Here is an 8734-nt window from a genome sequence, read left to right on the forward strand (position 1 = left end):
GTTATGAGCTTCGCTGTTTGTCAATTTACATGAAATGTAGAGGCTATATGCACAACACATTTTATCAAACCAAGAATGTTGCAGATTCATGCAATTTCTCTTGTAAATTATTTCAAGTACGAGCTTAATCTCAAGTTTTGGGGTTATGACAAGCTGCAACCACTTCAATATGGAAGGTAGACGCATCTTTTGGGGTTTTAAAGTAACGTTGCATAGGTTTTGATGAACAACAATAAACTCAAAAAATAGAGTTATTTTCCATCTTTTCAAACAGAAGTTACAAAGATGTGTAACATGTGTTTGAATGTGCGAATGCATAAGTAGGCTCCCTCTTCTTTCTTTGGAATATGCAGGCTACATATTTTATTTGTTACAAAGTAATACATGAATTCAAAATACTACTATCATTATAATTATAGTGACATGCATTACATTGTTCATGTGGTGGAGTCCAGAAATAAGGTGACGTTAGTTGCTCAGCATTCACTTTAGCTTTAAGAAATTGATTTTGATGAAACGTTTGCAACTGTAGCTAGACTTGAATCTATTCATCTTCTTCTTACTCTTGCATGTCACTTTAAATTCAAATTGTAACAAATACATGTTAAAATTATTTTTCTCAATGGTGTATTGCAAGAAGTATATGTAGAATAACAAAAAGACTTTCTTAATCCACAAAATGTAGCCTATTTTTTTTTATATTTTTTATTTTAGAAAGGCTCTTTATCATTTGAAATAAGTTCATAAAATATGGTATAAAAAATTGACTTCTTATCTACTGTAAAAATGCTTTAAAGGAGAAGGAGCGGATAATACAATGTTCCTAGTTAGGGAGACAGACATTTATTTGTTGGACAAATTTATAGGATGATAATACATTGTTCCTAATGACCTTATTCATGAATATGCTGAAAATATGAAAAATACATTTGAGAAATTTGGTTTGCAAAATTCTAGGCACGTGAATACTCCTATGAGTAGCCCTGTAAATTTAAAGATGGAACTTAATGGGAAAAGGTTGAGCCCTTGTTATGAAAAAGGATTGAATAGCAGTTTATGAGAATAAGAGAAAAATAAATGACAAGAAAATAAATAGGCACACACACAAACGAGACAAGAATTTACATAGTTCGGCTATGCCTACATCTACGGGGAGAAGACAGAACAATATTTCACTATGGAAATAAAGAGATACAAAGCAAAGTGGCTCACACCAAAAACCCAATTACATCCAAACTCTTTCACCCATTAACTGATATTACAAACTCACTCAATTGATTTGGGATGCTTCAACACCATGGAGGGCAAGGTTATTTATAGCTAAAATGGGACACCAAAATGAGGCTACTTGGTGACCACTCAAAAGACTTGCTGGGCACACATTCTTGGAGGCCAAGAATAAAGCTTTATGAACACATATACTTGGAGGCCAAGAAGATAATGTCATGGGTGATGCAAGCCTCAAATTGAGCCACATGTTCAACAAATCTCCACCTTGGCGAAAATTCAAATGAGCCACTGTATATCTACAAAATAAACTGTCTTCTCCACAAAACAAATTAATTAAGAATTTTAGTTAAGTTTGAGTCATCCCCAAACTTAACCCTCGAGCTCTCATTCTTCAACCCATACATGTCTTGTGCAGCCACAAACATACCTCCATTATTTATGTCAAACTCTAAGTGCTTACCAAAAACATCATCAGAAACTCTAAGTTTGACATCTCTTTCAGCAACCTTCTCCAACCGCCCACAAACCACTGGCTGGTAATGAAAAGTCATCTTCTCACCCTTGTGGAGAATAGGACGTCCTTGACTTTTCCTCGCATCTCTGTTGTGACCAACTACTTGCCTCCCACACATCTTAATGGCACTCGAATGGACTATCTCATTGCCACCAAGATTATTGCAAGTTAATATCACACCTGTCCTCATGGGTCTGCCTCCCTGTAAGGCCTGCTGCAATTTCGGTTACCATCTGAAAATGGATTTCATTATCCCACCACGTTGTGTAGTTCCCTCACAACCCTTTTGAGAACTAGGATCGTAACACCTCTTTCTAACTCTTCTTTTGCTAAGACCCGGACGCAGATTTCTGCTAACTGTAGAAGACCCTGTAGAAGCTCCACCTGTTACTGTATTCCCTTAAAGAAGATACAAATTTTTCACCTTGGTGCCCTGTAGCACCACAAAAGAATCCATCACGACCATCATTGCTCCACATTCTGTTACAACCTTGTAACCTTTGGAGTCTAGCACACCTACTGAAATAAGATTCATCTTCAGATCCGGTATATGTCACACATCTGACAATGTTCTCACCAACCCATTGTGCATCTTGATCTTGATTGTTCCAATTCCCAAAATTTTGAAAGCTTTCCTGTCCGCCGTCAAAATCGAACCACCTTTCACCTCTTTTTTGGAAGAGAAAGAATCTCTACTGGGACATATATGAACGGAACAACCAGAATCAAGAATCCAACTATCATTAAATGAAATACTTGAACACAAGGTTGTCATGAGAACATAATCATCACTGTTCGAATCACTCGTTGTAGCAGTTGCAACAGAAGCTACTTCCTAGACCTTCTCTTTACCATTCCCATTCTTTGCCTTTAGTTTGGGACAGTGCTTGATGATGTGCCCTATCTCATGACAGTAGTAACATTCCACATTTTTATGAGATCTAGATTTGCCCCTACTAGTAGAACCCTTTGTCCCACCTTTACCTCTTACAAATAGACCCTCGGCCTGCTCATCTCCAATATTCTCAGACACCTTTTTCCTCAACTCCTGAGAGTTCAATGAGGATTTAACATCCTCTATACTAATAGTGTCTTTTCCATAGAGCAGTGTGGTAACAAAATGCTTATATGAAGGAGGCAAAGAACACAACAAAATAAGGGCTTAATCCTCGTCATCAATTTTAATATCGGTATTTTTCAAATCCATAATAATAAAATTGAAATTATCAATATGCTCCTTAAGAGGAATACCTTCCTTCATACGAAGGGTGTAGAGCCTCTGTTTCAGGTAAAGTCTGTTGGTGAGAGATTTCGTCATATACAGACTCTCCAATTTCAGCCACAACTTTGCTGCCGTGTCTTCATCAATAACTTCACGCAGCACCTCATTAACTAGATTCAAAATAATCGCATTACGCGCCTTTTCATCGACCTCATCCTTGTCTTCATCGGACATAGTTGTTGGCAACTTGTCCTTCTCGAGTAACACCTTCTTTAGACCTTGCTGAGTCAGCAGGCCTGCATCTTAATGCGTCAAAGACTGAAGCTAATCTTGCAATCAAATTTCTCAATCTCGTATCTGGTCGACATCTCAAAAAACTTCCCAAAAAATTACTCGGTGAATAGTACCATATTTGTGAACAGTACCCGGATAGTATCTGTGAACAGTACCGTATGTGTGAACAGTATCTGTACACAATACACGAACCAGAGCTCTGATACCAGTTTGTTATGAAAAAGGATTGAATAGGAGTTTATGAGAATAAGAGAAAAATAAATGACAAGAAAATAAATAGGCACACACACAAACGAGACAAGAATTTACGTGGTTCGGCTATGCCAACATCCACGAGGAGAAGACAAAACAATATTTCACTATGGAAATAAAGAGATACAAGGCAAAGTGGCTCACACCCAAAACCCAATTACATCCAAACTCTCTCACCCACTAACTGATATTACAAACTCACTCAATTGATTTGGGATGCTTCAACACCATGGAGGGCAAGGTTATTTATAGCCAAAATAGGACACCAAAATGAGGCTACTTGGTGACCACTCAAAAAACTTGTTGGGCACACATTCTTAGAGGCCAAGAATAAAGCTTGATGAACACATATACTTGGAGGCCAAGAAGATGATGCCATGGGTGATGCAAGCCTCAAATTGAGCCACATGTTCAACAGCCCTCGTAGAAGAGTGTAATTGGCAGCTTATTAAACTTGACAACTAGTCGACCCGATACTTCATTAGTGTAAGTCTGTGTGCTCGTTTTCAAGCTGATCCTGAAGAACCTTATTTAACTGCGGTAAAGTGTATGATTAGTTCTATGAATGATACTCGTTATAGCTTGCATTGCTCTACTGAGTCAACTCTAGTCTTATCTCAGGTGGATTTTTCCATGTTGGTTCTCAAGTGGATTTTTCCACGTTAATACTATCTTGTTTCGTGGTACAACAAGAAACAGGATTGCGTTTCTTTGTCATCTAGTGAAGTTGTATATAAGCAGCTATCCACATTTGTTGTGGATGAAGTAGATGAAATAGGATTATGGGATTCAATGAGTTATCATATGTATCTTTTGTGATAGTGATACTGATATTAATATTTATAAAAATTATGTTTTGCATTCTAGGACAAAGCACATTGATATCAAATATCATTTTTCTCTTTCGAGAAGGTTCATATAAATCACGACCTAACTGATATTCCCACAAATCCTTTAGGTATTTTTTTCCTTGACTAGAATGAATAGCATCACTTAGAAAAAGAACAAGAGAATAATATGGTCCATAGATTATTTAGGTGAGTTGCACATTAAAATGAATGAACTTGAGGAGAATATGACCCATATATTATTTATTTCCTCTTTTTTTTTGGGGTCGGGGGTGAGGGTTGTGTTATGTCAAGGATATTGTTGAAATAATCTATGCATGACAAAAATACCAAAATAATAAAAATATATATATATATAAATAACAGCAACAACTAAAAAAGAAAGAGAAAAATATTTGTTCAATTAATCTTGTATCTGTCTTGCAAGTAAGTCTACCTTTGAGATTTGTTCGAAGCTACAAAAATAACAGGGCATCAAATATGAGATCTATATTAATAAAGTTCTCTTAGGAAAGTGCTAGCTGCTCACGAGTGTCAAGGCTACCGTACCAGAGTTAGTTAAGAAAAGAATTTAAAGGAAATTATTGAAGATTGATAACTGAAATCCTTTCAAAAAGGATAATTTTCTATGTGCATGCTCATTGTTTTGATTCAAAAGAGAGTGTGATATCATTGATATAGACTGAAAGAGAATACTTTCTTTGGAAATTAATAATGATTATACTAAAAATTGATAAATGTGCATGCTGATACCTTTATTTTGACTGCCCAAGTTTTTTACCCCAGCAATATAGTTTTGTGGAGTTTAATATTCTTCTTTGGTTAAACAATTAAAGTGTATGGTTGTTTCCTTATTCCATAAATTGCTTTTCTATTTCATGTATACTTTTTGTCAATATATGTTTAGGTTGGAATATCCGACTTGTTAAATTAAGGGGGAGAGTCCTTGTGTTTGAATTTGGCATGTATTGAATATTTTACTATTTACGGTCTTTTCTACTGTTATCATATGATTTATCTGTGTTTGACATAGACCTGCTGTTGTTCTTTTTGTTTTTTGCATGTTATTTTTCGAGAGAATGATTTTGTTCAGTGGCTTTGGGCACAGAGTGTTGGACTTGGTTTATGGTTGACTCGAGTCTTGCAGTTGTGTTTCCTTTTTATTTTACTTTAGTTTGTCATGGGATTCTCAGAGGATGAGATCTTAAGGCAAAGGTAAGAGGCACCTTAGAGACCATAGGACCTAGAAACTTAATTATATTGCACTAGTACATGGTATACTTGCACTGATAGAAAAGCTTTCTATTTTTACGTATTCAATTTTGAGAATAAAGTTGCACAGTTGGAATTTTCCTTTTCCTTGCATTGGTAGATGACGACGGCCGTTCCAATACGCCAAACTGAATGTAGTGAATGTGTGGTTCAAGAAAAGCCCTTTATGTCAAATTTAAATTTATAAAAACCACTACCAACACCACTACTAACGTAGCAAGAGTGAGTAGGGATCGTCCCAAGGGATTATACGTGTTGGAATTTCAACTTCGACTCTAGCGTACCAAATGATTGCAAAAGAGAGTTGGGTTGGTTGATTACTTCTAGAAAAGAATTAATTAAAATGCAATAAGATAAAGAGTAAGTAAGAATGAAAGGTCTTGGGGTGTAGAGATCACCACCAAATAATACTATTCCAAACCATAATCAAGTGACTAATGAGGGAAATGAATGTGTTGCAACAATGTTGTGTGTGTAAAAGACATTCAATTGGTAAGAGTGACTCAACAAGTGCAAATTGTCTCAATCAACATGTGTGAGGCCACAATACATCTATTGGTAGAGGAATATATTATCTAGATATCATGTGAAGAGAACAAAATATCAAATCAAGTCATTGAACCTTTCATTAAGCTCATAGTCCAAGCAATCCATAAGGATGACTTAGTTAAACATGCATTATCTAAACATCATGTGAGAGGTACAAAATATCTATTGGGAGAGGAATAAATTGTCTAAACACATGTGAAAGATACAACATATCATAACTAATCATTAATCCTTCATTAAGCTCACAATCCACATACAACACAATATTAGAGGAATATGCCATTTGGACTCACAAGCATGGAATATCAAACATCAAGAGTAGATTGTCCTCCCATCTAACACTACACTACCACTACACTAAATCTACACTACTAGCATGAAAATAAAGCTATCTAGACTAGGGGAGAGGCACAAACCATCAAGAATAGGCATAAACCATCAAATGAACCAAAATAGCATTCATTAAGCATATCATCTTGATAATCTCTAGATCTATAGCATCAATACACATACACATGCATCAAAAACACTAAATCTATAGATAAGCACATGAATAGCCTACTCTAGCATACATAGACATATGGATAAAATAGAATAGTCAATTGGAAGCATTAAACCATACAAACCATGAAATAATCAAGATTTATATATACATGAATATCAAGATGTATCATACAACATTAATCCCTCAATAATACACAAGATTAGAGTATAGAAAGCATGCTTGGGGCTAACTCTAGCCCCAAGAGGATGTCTAGCCACTCATGGTAGTGATGATCCAACCCTCAAGGGCTAACTCCATGGTTACTCCTTGTTGGTGAAGATCTCCTCCAATGGTGCTCTAGCTTCCCTCCTTCCTCCTCTCCAAGAATAGCCTCCAAGATGATTTTCAATGTGTGACAAGAGACTCTAGACTCCTCTCCAAAAAGTGTATCATATTCCTTATATAGGTAGGTCAAATACACCCTATGATGAGCTGTGGTCGTGCAAGGCATATTCTCCAATAATTGGGTGAAGGACGGAATAAATGAGCTGGACTTTAACTTTTTCTCGCTGGAGGAAGTTCGATCGATCGAACCTTAACTTGGATCGATCGAAGATGGGTTCGATCGATCGAACTGCATCTTGGATTGATCGAAGTGGTCTGACTCCTCCGGATAAGGACAAGGCTGAGATATTTCGAAGATATTTATGGGGAAAAGGACAAAAGTGGTTGGTAGGCGTACAGCTGTGAATAAGATCAATCATTTGAATAGGACAAAATAGGGTTCGATCGATCGAAGGTGATGTTGGATCGATCGAACTTAGAATTTCAGCAAAGGCCAAGGTTGGATCTATCGAGAAGTACTGTGATCGATCATAGATGTTTGATCGATCGAACTCTAAGTTGGATCGATCGAACTTTTCAGCTGCACAACTTTGATTCCTTTTGCTCCTTTCTTTCTCCACTTTGCTCCCTCCTTTGGTTTATCTCATGATTGCTTCAATTAAGCTCTTATTTGGCTGAGTTAGCTCAATTTTGGGATTAGTGCCTGAAAATATAAATAACACGTAATAAGTCTAAAACGGCAAAGTAAGATAGATAAAGGTACTAGAATGCTTAAGCTTAACGGATTTAAATGCGCACTTTTCAGTGCTCATCACACCCCCAAACTTAAATATGCTAGTCCCTAGCAATGAACTAAGAAGTAAAGGAATGAAATGAACAACTAAACAAGTATAAACTGGAAAGCAAGTAAAATGATAATACCATTTTCGTAGGGAACGCGATTGCATTTAGCATATGCAACAAGCCTTTTAAACCCCTAGGTTACCCCTAGTGGACGAGTGAAGTCTCGTAAGGGTTTCCAGAAATGGTACCCACAAACATTAAGCTCATTCTTTCAAAAGAGGCACCAATATTGCAAACAAGCATTGGGAGAAAACTACCTCAAGTATGCAATTTTTCAACCGTTTCCAAGCAATCTCCCAAAATCTCAACATCAAACAAGCAAGCATGGTCCTCCACACATCAAGAAAATGATCATGAAAATCGAAACAAGTCTAGAATCCATGTAAGAGGTCCGGCATCAAGTGTGTTGCTATCTTAGCCAATTAGAGAAGTAATCACATCCTTACCCTCAAACTAGCACACAAATCTAGTCCCAATCATCAAGACAAAAAGTGGACCTTTTATTAAAGCTTTATTGTTCTAGGTGCGCTTATTCTTTTCACTCTATTTTTTTTTTCTTCTTTTTATTTTTTTATTTTATTGAGGATCAAAGATGGAAGTATTGTGCAATGTGTTGATCTCTTAAGCTTTCTAGAAGATTCATGTAGCGAGCTTTAGGTCAATGACTCCCAAACCAGATGGTTTTAGGGCATTAGGTGTTAAGACACCCCAACGGACTTACAAACTCAAATCAACTAGGCTACAAATCAAGACAACAACCATCTAATCATTTCCTACTTCTCACCTTTTGGGAGAAGTCCTCACTTTTATTACTTTTGCAACTTTTTTTTTTTTTCAATTATTAACCTAGAGTTTGGGCCCTCCACCTTTCGGCGCGAGAA

This window comes from Cornus florida, unplaced genomic scaffold (assembly GCF_030987335.1).
Source record: "Cornus florida cultivar Cherokee Brave unplaced genomic scaffold, ASM3098733v1 CherokeeBrave_3.0.0_Hap2_Chr09, whole genome shotgun sequence".
NCBI lineage: Eukaryota > Viridiplantae > Streptophyta > Magnoliopsida > Cornales > Cornaceae > Cornus > Cornus florida.